The following is a 12,057-nucleotide window of genomic DNA, read 5'->3' as shown; positions in this document are numbered from 1 at the left end:
TAATGGGCTCGTCTAGAAGGGACATTTCACTATTTGTGTCCCCTTTTTTCATCCAAATGGTAAATTACAATGTTTTATGCAAATAATTTATAGAAGGATTTAAGAACACACAAGTTAATTTCATTCTTGGAGAGGTGCAGACTGCAATAAAGGGAGCTGACATTTGTATGGCGTTAGTTTGCTGGTATAACCAGCTAGAGTTAATCATCTGTTTTACAGTAAAATTTTGGGCATAATAAGTGTTATCTCCAATAGATTGAAGATGATAGACATCAGAATCCTTACCGGACCGCGCTTTGCAATTCGAAATGAAAACCTCCACCCCGAGGATCTTGCAGACCCTTATTCAAGCCTGACACAACGTAGGTGCTAACCTGAGCCGATGCGTCCGTGCAACAAGTGGACCAGCGGAAGGATGAAGGCCCCTAACGGACGAAGACCTGCAGGAGGTGGTGCGTGGGGGGACCCGGTGGCGTGGCTTTCGCCTGGAGCCGATGTGGCGGTGGGATGCGACCGCTCTCCCCTGAGCTGAGCGCGGCAACATCCACTGGAGGCATTGAAGGCTGCGCTCGGCAGCGCCGCTTGGGTGCACCGAGAACTGCTCATGTTTGCAGAGAACAACGACCCAATATGCAATCGTGTCGGTGCCAAGGGATTATGAGGGAGGTGGTGGGAGAGGAGGATGTCTCCTGAAGGGAAGAGGGCGAGCGGGTGTGGGCGAGGTCCATTACCACCTCCACCAGCGTGGGGAGATCCGGGTGGTCCTTCGCCCACCACCAGAGATCCCCGAGGAGAAGCTCCAGTGGCCTGCACAGCTCCTCCTTGAACCCCTCTGGCCCGGCGGACTTCCATTGCGTGGTGCGCACGGGAGCATCGCCCCGGCGGCCGCAGCGGAGGGAGAGGTGGCGAGCGGTGGCTGGGCCACACGTCACGGAGGAGAAGCGGCGGGTGTAGGGAGAGGAGAGGGCGGGATGGGGTGAGGGAGAATCGGAGGTGGAGGTGGGGCGGCGGCGGCGGCAAGCGCGTCCCGGTGGAGGGAAAGAGTTGAGGACGGGGAGGAGTGAACAGTTGTGTGGAGAGTGAAGTCGTGCGTTGGGTTCGTGGGTTCCAACCGGCTCGTATTTTCTTTATGGGGAGGTGGGATCGTACGAGCGATTTTTTTGGTGCGGGATTGAGGTCGAACCATCACGACGTTCGATTCTCCTTTAATAGTAGAGATGTGAGGATGATATTTAAACCACTTATCCTTAGGGAGATCAACATGAGTAGCAAATGATTCACAGAAAGAAGCTACTATCTCAGAGTCAAGTGCATATTTAGTGCTATATTCACGAAAAGCATTGGTATCCATGAAAGATTTAACTCAATCAAACTTAGGTGTTATACCAGACTCCTTACCTTCATCGAGTTCCAAATCTTCAGAGTTGTGTTTAATTCATTCCAATAAATCCCATTTGAATTCAATAGTCTTCATCATAAAAGAACCAGTACAAGAAGTATCGAGCATGGAGCGATTATTGAGAGAAAGCGAAGCATAAAAATTCTGAATAATAATTTTTCTTGAGAGCTCATGATTGGGGCATGAATATAATATTGACTTAAGCTCCACCAATCTTGAGCGACACTTTCTCCTTCGCGAGGCCAAAAATTATATGTATAATTACGATCATGATGAACCAGATGCATATGATAAAACTTATGATGAAATTCCAATTTCAATAGCTTGTAGTTCCATGATCCAATATCATCACATAGCCTAAACCATGTTAATGCATTTCCCTTCAAAGATAAAGGGAAGACCTTCTTCTTGATAACATCCTCGGGCATACCTGCAAGCTTAAATAATACACAAACTTCATCCACATAGATTAGGTGAATATCAGGATGTAATGTTCCATCTCCTGTAAAAGGATTAGCCAGCAGTTTCTCTATCATACCTGAAGGAAATTCAAAGTAAACATTTTCAGAAGGTTTAGTAGGTTAAGGAGCAACTCTTTTGTCTACTGGTCGGGGTGAAGATACCCCAAACAAGCCCCTCAAAGGATTTTTTTCCATAGTAACAAGTGATAGTAAATTTCAGCACACTATATAAATTTTTCCTTACCAAATCCCACTTACCAAAGGCGCTTCACTCCCCGACAATGGCACCAAAAGAGAGTCTTGATTTCCCACAAGTATAGGGTATCTATCATAGTCCTTCCGATAAGTAAGAGTGTCGAACCCAACGAGGAGCGGAAGGAAATGACAAGCAGTTTTCAGTAAGGTACTCTCTGCAAGCACTAAAATTATCGGTAATAGATAGTTTTGTGATAAGGTAATTCATAGCGGGTAACAAGTAACAAAACTAAACATAGTTTAGGAAGGTGGCCCAATCCTTTTTGTAGCAAAGGACAAGCCTGGACAAACTCTTATATAACGGAAAGCGCTCCCAAGGACACATGGGAATTATCGTCCAGCTAGTTTTCATCATCCTCATATGATTCGCGTTCGTTACTTTGATAATTTGATATGTGGGTGGACCGGTGCTTGGGTACTTCCCTTCCTTGGAAAAGTATCCCACTTATGATTAACCCCTCTCGCAAGCATCCACAACTACGAAAGAAGAATTAAGGTAAACCTAACCATAGCATGAAACATATGGATCCAAATCAGCCCCTTATGAAGCAACGCATAAACTAGGGTTTAAGCTTCTGTGTCGGTGTACTAGAGTAGGGGTACCCTAGTATCCCGAACTTGTGCACGGGCAGTTGCAGCGCTGCGCGGCAAGGCTTGCCGGACGACCGCCAGAGTTCTCCGTGGGTTCCTTTGGAGCCATTCGAGAACAAAGCATTCAAGATGAAGAGACAAGGCCCCGACAAGAGGATCTTGCCGGGAAGAGACAAGGCCCCGGCAAGAGGAGCTTGCCGGGAAGGCCAACCACAACACTTCAAGAAACTTGCCGCGACGCATCGCACGTCCCGGCAAGGTCCCGTGAGCGACAAGATTCCGGACTCGACAAGACGACGACCCCGACAAGGTACTCGCGGGGCCCGCTGCCACTCTGTACCCACGCTCCAGTGCACCCACCCACGTGTCGCCATGAGGCTTCCTCAGGGGCGCGTGGCGGGAGCCTGTGCAGCCAGGGGTACGCGGTGGCAAGCGGAGATGAAGAGAAGGCCATCGTGGCAAACGGTGGCGCTCCTAACGGTCACTTTTTGCACTGTTTAGGCAACTCAGACGGGCATTCAATGACCTTGTCCCCTGCCGTCAGAGTTAGGTAGGGTGCACTGTGTCCACAGTAGCGGTAGCTGCACCTGCCGCATCCTTTTCCATTTTTACCCTTCTAGTCTACGTTGCCACCTGTCGGTGACCCCTTGAAAGTATAAAAGGAGGCCCAAGCGCAACGTAGAGGGGGTTCGGCTCATTCGAAACATAAGGAACACTCTCACGCTCAGTCTGGCAGCGTCCATCGCTCCCGAGCAAGAATTCAATACACACAAACAAGCAGCAGTAGGGTTTTACGCATCCGTGTGGCCCGAAGCTGGGTAAAACTGCTCGCGTGTACTGCCTCGATCCGCTCTTTGCGCGGCCTCCGCCCCCCTCCGAACCACAAAGGGGCCCGGTCCCCATAGGTGTTGGTGGATCAGTTTCCCCGACATATTTGGCGCGCCAGGTAGGGGGCGTCGAGATTGTGCGAACCTGATCCGGCGTGCACGCGAGCTAAATCTTCATCGTCTTCATCGACATGCCACCGAAGAAGAAGGACTCGGAGGCAGCTGTTCCATCTACGTCGCTTTCACCGCCTCCGGAGCAAACGGGTGGTGGAGTGGACGCCGGCGGAAGAATGGGCGTCGACGAGGGAGCCCTCAGTGCGGCCAAGTCCAAGGACAAGGCGGCACAGACCTCGGCATCCATGCGCGCACCGCGCCCCTCTCAGGAGGCGCGGGACCAGCAGCGTCATGGCGTTCGCAGCGCCATACGTTCGCTGGGCCAAGATCAAGCTGGTGGTTCTCGTGGCGCTCAAGACCAACATGCACGTCAACATGCTGGCTTGAGCGAAGTACGGTCGCCTGGATGGGGCACTGCTCCTTCTAACGTGGTTAGGAGTCCGAGCACGCCCCACTCCTCGCACCGTTCACCTCCGCCGCCCACCACTCCAGCAGAAGCCTTGGCGCGAGCTCAACTGCTCCTAGACTATCCTCCGACGGCGGACAAGACCGACGAATGGAGGGCCATTATCCAGAGCCTCATCGGCTTCGCCAACGGTGACACTGCGCGGCAACCAAGCACCTCGCTGCCGCGGCAGGACAGCCGGACGCGAGCCGATGGCAACAAGACCGGGGGAGGTGCGACTTCCATGCACTCTCCACTACGAAGGCCAAAATCGCCGACTCGCCGGGTCCACCCCGACAGCAGCTCCACCGCGTCATCGGACCCACGAGCTCGTCGCGACCAGCGCCAAGTTCTCCATGAACGACAACAAGAAGATGCTCGAACCCGCATCGAGCGCCGAAGAGAAGCGCGACGTCAATTCGACAAGCGCGCTGGGCCCTCTGTTGACATGCATGCGCCAGGGGAACCATGCGATCTGCCGTACGCGGTAGGTTGTCCTGCGTTCACCCGTGAGCTGCGACAAGTCCAGTGGCCCAACACAAAGAATTTCAAACCAGACGTACCAGAGAAGTACGACGGCAAGACGCATCCATCAGAGTTTCTCAGCATCTACACCATCGCGGTGCAGGCTGCCGGGGGACGGGACGACAAGATCCTTGCCAACTACTTCCCGCTAGTACTGAAGCCCAATGTCAGGTCCTGGCTCATGCACTTGCCGGACAATTCCATCTCCTCTTGGGCAGATTTATGCCATCAGTTTGTCGGCGCCTTTACAGGCGGCCACAAGCCACATGGCCAAGAGAGCGATCTTCATCTGCTCGCCCAGAAGGAAGGAGAGCCACTGCGCAAGTACATTCAGAGATTCAGCCGTGTACAGCACAACATCCCAGACGTCCACCCCGCCGCGATCATCAGCGCATTCCATCAGAACGTGCGAAACCAAAGGATGAGGGAGGAGATGGCGATGTGTAAGATCAGAGACGTCAGCGAGCTTTACGCCCTGGCCGACAAGTGTGCACGCGCTGAAGAGGGGAGGAGGCTCCCCGGAGAGAGTACAGCAGCAGGAGGATCCGACAGTGAGGATGCCGCCCCGACAAGGAAAGGCCGGCGGCAGAACAACAGAAGGAAAAAGGGCAAGGAAGTGCTAGCTGTCGAGCAGACCGGCAACGGAGGTGGCGCCAAGGAAGCTAAAGCTGGTGGCTCCGACAAGGAGGCCCAGCCTGTGGCGGCCGCCGACAAGCAGGACAGCTCCGGCAAGCAGTATTGTAAGATTCACCGCACCAAGGGTCACGATCTCCAGAACTGCAAGAAAGTCGAACAGCTTGTTGAGCAACAGAAAGCTGAGTACGAGCGGCGCGACAAGGAGAAGGCCCAGGAAGGAACTGGTGGATCCGGCAAGAAACATCCCGGCCGAGGAGGACGCCGCGGCAAGGCCAAGCAACGGCAAGGAGATAGGCCTCCCCGTGGCCGCGACAAGGATGAAGACAACGACGATGACGAAGACGTGGATGATGATGAGGCCGATGAGCAGGAATTTCAGGAAGCTACAGAGGTCCTGTGCGTCGACGGTGGTGCTTCTCTGCATACTTCGCACCGCCAACTCAAGCAGTGGATGCGGGAGGTTAATGCAGCGGAACCATCCGTAGAGTCACACAAGCCTCTGAAATGGTCCAGCACGCCTATCATCTTCGACATTGAGGATCACCCTGATCGTGTAACTACGGTCGGGTGCTTGCCGATGTTGGTTTCACCAACTATCCGCAACCTCAATGTCACGAAGATGCTAGTTGATGGCGGGGCCGGCTTGAATCTGATCTCCTCCGCGGTCCTTCAGAAACTCCAGATCCCTGACAGCGAGCTCGAGGAGACCGGCACATTCCAAGGAATCAGCTCGGGAAGAAGCAAGCCGAAGGGAAAGATCACGCTGCCGGTCACATTTGTCAGCGAGCTGAATTTCAGAACTAGAGGGTCACATTTGACGTTGCCGATTTTCCATTGCCCTACAATGGGATCCTTGGCCGTCTAGCGCTCGCCAAGTTTATGTCAGCCTCTCACTATGCATACAACATGCTCAAGATGTCAGGCCCGATAAGTGTCATCTCTGTCCCCGGCGACAAGAAGGATGCCCTTATCTGCGCCGACAAGATCTACCGGGAAGCAACAGCCGCAGCTGATCGCAACACACTTGCCGCTGAAGCTCCCGGGGTGAAGAAGAAGACAAAGTCCGGCAAGAGCTCTGATGCCCACTCCGGCAAGCGCACCTCTTCGGAGTGTTGTGCTACCGTCGAGGACGCACCATCGAGCTCCACCGGCAAGTGCAAGAAGATGATGGCAGCTCCACCTGTGACTAAGAAGGTGTCCGCCAAGGAGGACGGCACTGGTGGTACCTTCACCATCAGTGCCACGCTTGACCCCAAATAGGAAAGCGCGCTCAGTGCTTTCCTGCGGGCGAATGTCGACGTGTTTGCATGGCAACCGTCTGATATCCCCGGTGTTCCCAGGAAAGTAATTGAGCACCACCTAGCCGTTTGTCCTCATGCTCGGCCCGTCAAGCAGAAAGTCAGGAAGCAAGCAGTGGAGCGCCAAGAGTTCATTGCAGAAGAGATCAGGAAATTGGAAGCAGCAGGCCTTGTCAGAGGAGTGCTCCATCCCACGTGGTTGGCCAATCCTGTAGTCGTGCGCAAGGCGAACGGGAAATGGAGGCTTTGTATAGACTTCACTGATGTCAATAAAGCTTGTCCCAAAGATCCATTTCCCTTGCCGCGCATTGACCATATTGTTGACTCCACAGCTGGATGTGATTTGCTTTCATTTCTTGATGCATATTCAGGATACCATCAAATCTTCATGGCAGAAGAGGATGAGGAAAAAACCGCATTTATCACCCCTTGCGGCCCATACTGTTTTGTACGGATGCCCTTTGGGTTGAAGAATGCTGGTTCAACATTTGCAAGGGTAGTCCATGTCGCTTTTGAGCCACAGATACACAGAAATGTGGAAGCCTACATGGATGATATAGTGGTCAAGAGCAAAGACAAGGCTACCCTGATCCAAGATTTAGAAGAAACTTTTGCAAATCTGCGCAAGATCAACCTCAAGCTCAACCCCGAGAAGTGTGTGTTTGGAGTCCCTTCCGGCAAGCTTCTCGGGTTCTTTGTGTCTCAGCGGGGAATTGAAGCCAACCCCGACAAGATCAAGGCCATCGAGCAGATTGAAGCACCGAAGCGCGTCAAGGATGTGCGAAGGCTTGCCGGTTGCGTGGCTACTCTCAGCAGGTTTATCTCTAAGTCTGCTGAGCGCGCCCTGCCGTTTTTCAAAATACTGAAAAAGGCAGGTCCAATGAAATGGACTCCGGAAGTGGAGGATGCGCTGCAGGACTTGAAGAGGTACCTGTCCTCCACTCCAATACTTGTCGCACCTAAGCCACAAGAGAAGTTGCTGCTGTACCTAGCGGCAACCAATCAAGTGGTTAGTGCTGCGTTAGTAGCGGAGAGGGAGGCAGATGATGAGCCAGCGACCGCGACAAGTGAATCCAGCGACAAGCAGGGGGCTTCTCCGACAAGCTCTGGTCCCGACAAAGATGAATCTGCGCAGACGTGCAAGGAGGTGCAGAAGAAGATGGTGCAGCTCCCAGTTTACTTTGTCAGCTCCCTTCTCCAGGGGGCTAGGTCGAGGTACTCTGGTGTGCAAAAATTGCTTTTCGGCCTTCTCATGACCTCGAGAAAGCTGCGCCATTACTTCCAGGCACACGAGATCACAGTTGTCACTCGCTTTCCGCTGAAGAGGATACTGTAGAATCCAGAAGCAACAGGCAGGATTGTCGAGTGGGCATTGGAACTGTCAAGCTTTGGCCTCAAGTTTGAGAGCACTGCAACGATCCAAAGCAGGGCATTGGCAGAGTTCATAGCAGAGTGGACGTCAACCCCAGACGAAGAAATTCCAGAGACGAGCATCCCCGTCAAGGAGACAAGCAAAGAGTGGCTGATGTACTTTGATGGTGCCTTCTCGCTGCAAGGCGCCGGTGCTGGCGTGCTGCTTATCGCACCCACCGGAGAGCACCTCAAGTACATAGTCCAGATGCACTTTCCCAAGGAGCAAGCAACGAACAATACTGCAGAGTATGAGGGTTTGCTTGCCGGCCTCAGAATCGCAGCCGACCTTGGGATCAAGAAACTCATTGTAAGGGGTGACTCGTAGCTTGTCGTCCGCCAAGTGAACAAGAACTACCAGAGTCCATTGATGGAAGCTTATGTTGATGAAGTGAGAAAGCTAGAAGAACACTTTGACGGCCTGAAAATGGAGCATGTTCCGCGAGCTCAGAATGACATTGCTGATGGCCTGTAAAAGTGCGCTACACTAAAGTTGCCTGTGGAACCAGGGATCTTTGTGCTCAAGCTGACTTAACCATCCGTGACACCATCAACTGGCCAGAATAAGAAGAGGAAGTTGGTTTCTAGTGACTACTTTCCGGCAGAGCTTCCCGAAGCCGCCGCCAAGAAGGTCCCCAAGATAGACGCCAAGAGTGCTGAGGAGCAGTCTGCTCCGGTGAACCTCTTGGTTTGTTCCGTTGAAGCAGACGTTCCCGACAAGTTTTGCTCCGGCAAGCTTGCCGGGGAATATCACGCTCCGGCTGAACCGCAGGTTCTTGCCGTAGAAGCGGATGTTCCCACAGCAATAGCTATGCCTTTAGCCCTTGTTGTCGAGCCGCAAGCTCCAGCATGGGCGCAGCAGATCGTCCGTTTCCTTCAGATAGGAGAGCTTCCCGAAGAGCAAGAAGAAGCGGAAAGAGTAGCCCGGCAGTCAAGTATGTACAAGTTTGTTGACAACACACTGTACAGAATAAGACTCAACAGTGTGAAATTGAAGTGCATTCGCCGGGAAGATGGACAACAGCTATTGGCAGAGATACATGGAGGCATATGTGGTCACCACATGGGCGCAAGAGCACTTGCCGGCAAAGCATTCCAACAAGGTTTCTTCTGGCCGACAGCCCTCCAGGTTGCAACTGCACAAGTAACCAAGTGTGAAGCGTGCCAGTTCCATTCCAAACAGATACCCCAGCCAGCTCAAGCTCTCCAGACGATCCCTTTATCCTGGCCATTTTCGGTCTGGGGGCTCGACATCCTCGGCCCCTTTCCCCGAGCTGTCGGGGGCTTTGAGTTCTTGTACGTCTCCATCGACAAGTTCACAAAGTGGCCGGAAGTGGAACTAGTGAGGAAGGTGACAGCACAGTCAGCAGTCAAGTTCTTCAGGTCGATTGTTTGCCGTTTCGAGATCCCTAACAGGATCATCACCGACAACGGCACGCAATTTACGAGCCGCACCTTCATGCAGTACGTCCAAGATCTTGGCGCCAAGGTCTGCTTCGCTTCTGTTGCTCATCCGAGAAGCAACGATCAAGCGGAGAGGGCAAATGCTGAAGTGCTGCGAGGCCTCAAGACCAGAACTTTCGACAGGCTGCACAAGTGCGGAAGAAACTGGATTGAGGAGCTGCCGGTGGTTCTTTGGTCGATCAGGACGACGCCAAATCGAGCCACTGGCCAGACACCCTTCGCTCTAGTCTACGGAGCAGAGGCAGTTCTCCCCACGGAACTCGTTTACGGGTCACCTCGAGTGCTCGCTTATGATGAGCTCGAGCAAGAGCAGTTGCGCCAAGATGACGCGCTGCTCCTTGAGGAAGACCGTCTTCAGGCTGCTGTGCGAACCGCTCGCTACCAGCAAGCTTTGCGTCGCTACCATAGCCGCAAAGTTAAAGCCAGAAGCTTCGAGGAAGGCGACCTTGTTCTTCGGCGTGTTCAGTCCGCCAAGAATTCCAACAAGTTGACGCCGAAGTGGGAAAGCCCTTATCGGGTGAAACGATTCACTAGGCCCGGCGCTGTCCGCCTTGAGACTGAAGATGGCATTCCGGTGAGCAACTCCTGGAACATAGAACATCTTCGTAAGTTTTACCCGTAGGGCGCGGTTGCCGGAAGCTTTTCCAGCAACCACCTTTTGTACAAGTCTTGCCGCTGTTGCATGTAATCCTTTGTACAAAGCCGGGCGCAGACCCCGTGCACCAGTAAAGTTCATGTGCCCCGCACATCTTGTCAGTTTTTTTTATGCTTTAATCCTTTTTTGCATATGTTATCTGTCACTTTGTGCAGCACCAGACCCCGGTAAGCGATAACGAGCCCAAGGCTCCATATCATTACTTTATTTCTCTGTTTCTTTCTCAAAAGAAGGAAGGTTCCTTCGCCCACAAGGTTTACAGGGGGGAAGGAGAAAATAATGGTGTGGACCAAGCCATTCAAGAAAGTTTCTCCTTGCCGGGAAGCAGACGACAGAAAAGCTAAGTTGCTAAAATTTGAGCAATCAGTTTTTTTTAAGTTTTTGAGTTATTTTCCTTGAACGACCGTGCTTTGTATGGAAAACCTGTGCGCGGAGGAACCAACTCATAGCTAGTTGCGCCCTTACTTTGTTTCGAGTCCGCTCAACAACTTAAGTGAGCTGCAACTAGTTGCGACAAGGTTGCTTGTCGGTAGCGACCCCGCCAGTAGGCTGCTGAAGTTCCGCACTCGGCGCTCGCGGCAAGGGTGCCTGCACCGGCAAGTTTCCCTAGAAAGCGTAGGGCAGAACCATACAAAGCCAAGAGTCGAGTAAAGGAAGTAACACAGCAATTTTTTGCCTAAGATAGAGTTATATTACAAAAATAACTTGTCGCGCCTCTAATAAAGTGTTCCCATGACATGACTGGCAGCGACAAGAAAAGAAGAAAACGGACGGCCTAATCTACGCGACCGCCGTCAACCCTTTTGACCTCGTTCACCCTGTCCACAATGGGTGCGACGAGGCCACCTTCACCAACACCTTCTCCAGAACTCCGGCACAAATCGAGCGTGACTCGTCGGCCAACTGCTTTGGGATCCATTCCCGGAGTTGCTGGAGCGCCGCCGCCATGCCTTTGAAGAACAGAGTGAGCTTGGCGCTGGGTTGGAGGTTCTCGTCGGAGGAGTACCCGAAGCCTTCCACCCCCAATTGCACCAGCTCCTCTTCGATGACTGCAGCAATGTTCACAAGGCCCTCCGTCCAGAGCGCCACAGTATCTCTGAGAAGATTCTGGGTTTCGGTGGCCCTCGCTAGCAGCGCCTCGTTGGCCTTGATGTCCTTCTTCAAATCCGCCTCCCGTTTCTTGGCGCTCTCCAACGTCTCTGTCAGGGTGGCCAGCTTCAGCTCCAAATCAGCATTGGCATCCTTGGCGGCGCGCAGCTCTTTGCCCTTCTCGGAGAGTTGGCCCTGCAGCTCACCGTGGGCAAGGGCGTCCTTCTCGCGCTCCCGCTTGAGCGCGGCAAGCTCTTCGCCGCCCACCTTCAGATCAGTCTCCAGCTGTGCCACCTTTATTTCCAATTCCTTCTTGGCGGTCTCGGCAGCCGCAGCCGCATCCTTTGCCTCTTGGAGCGACCCGCCAAGTGCCAGTTCGCGCGCGGCAAGCTCCTCCTCGTGGCTGTCGAGGTTCACTTTCTGCTGAGCCAGCTCGCCTTCTCGCGCGTGCAGCTTCTCGCCGGTGAGCCGCTGCTGCTCTTCAGCTTCGGCCTTCTCGAGGAGGAAGGCCTTCCGCTCTTCAGCAAGCTGCTCCCGCTCCTCCGCCAAGGCCCGGAGAGCTTCCTGGCGAAAACCCTGGAGCTCCTCCGCGCGCTTCTCTATATCCACGCTCGCTTTCGCGACGAGCGCTTCCTGAGACTCCAACTTGACTTGACGGGCGCAATAGAGCGCCAGCAGCCTCCACAGCAGCCGCTCCTCCTCGGGCTTGTCACTGTTGCTTCCCGGCGCGTCAACGATCGGCATCCCGGCGGAGGCAAGCACCTCCCCATCCAAAACTTCTCCTTCCACCGGCGCCTTGGAGCTTGACGCCCAAGGGAGCTTGATGAAGATGCCCTCGCCAGCCTTCAGATAGGCGCCGGGCTGGGGCTCCTCAGAGCCTGGTGCTGC

This window comes from Triticum dicoccoides, chromosome 6A, assembly GCF_002162155.2.
Source record: "Triticum dicoccoides isolate Atlit2015 ecotype Zavitan chromosome 6A, WEW_v2.0, whole genome shotgun sequence".
NCBI classification, from domain to species: Eukaryota; Viridiplantae; Streptophyta; class Magnoliopsida; order Poales; family Poaceae; genus Triticum; species Triticum dicoccoides.
The sequence above is the reverse complement of the archived record's forward strand: the minus strand, read 5'-3'. Positions refer to the sequence as shown.